Raw genomic sequence first — 781 nt, 5'->3', positions numbered from 1 at the left:
GAGGGGGAGAGGCGGAAAGAAAGATAGGGGTAGAAAGGAGTTTCTTAGGAGAACTCGAAAGATCATTTACGAGGCCGGATCCCCCACTCGGTCAGAATACTTAGCTCTTAAGTGATATAGTGTACTTGCTGCTCTGTGTACGCGCACTCTCGAAAGTACGCGAAACGAAGTTGAATAACGAAGGTGCTACTTAACGAATAGGGTTGATCGCCAGATACCGGCCGGCCGGTACCTTTAACTGAAACAAAACGCGAAAGAAAGAGAGAGAGAGAGAAGAATAAAAAAGAAATTACGTCACCAGTTGACGTTTACCGTGCCAAACAAAGAAAACTGTTTAGAGAAAAGGGAGAGAGAGAGAGAGAGAGAGAGTGGAAGAAGAAAAAGAGAGAAAGAAAGAAAAGAATCTATTCCGTCGGGTGAAAACTCAATTTCCCTCCAAGACCGGCCCGGTACTGCGATAGGCCAATTTAGTCGTAATTAGACCGTATTGTACCGTCTCGATAAAGATGTAATTTAACAATTAAACGATATGTCGATACGTCATCTGCGATCGGTGTGATACCGTCGCGTCCCCCCGGTAGCGGCGGCGGGATTTCATTAAGATAACGAGAAACATTTAAGAGGAACCGTGTCCAACGAATGTCAACGAGTTTCGCGGCGAGACGCGGGAGCCTCGCTCGCGTTCGCACCGTTTCAATTTCCCACTTCTCGCCGGTATAGCCATATATACATATATATCTATATAAATACAATGTATTCGTCCGCTTTAATAGCCGGACGT

Source organism: Dinoponera quadriceps, unplaced genomic scaffold (assembly GCF_001313825.1).
Source record: "Dinoponera quadriceps isolate SergipeBrazil2010 unplaced genomic scaffold, ASM131382v1 scaffold5896, whole genome shotgun sequence".
In the NCBI taxonomy this organism is placed as follows: domain Eukaryota; kingdom Metazoa; phylum Arthropoda; class Insecta; order Hymenoptera; family Formicidae; genus Dinoponera; species Dinoponera quadriceps.
This window is presented reverse-complemented; position numbering follows the sequence as displayed.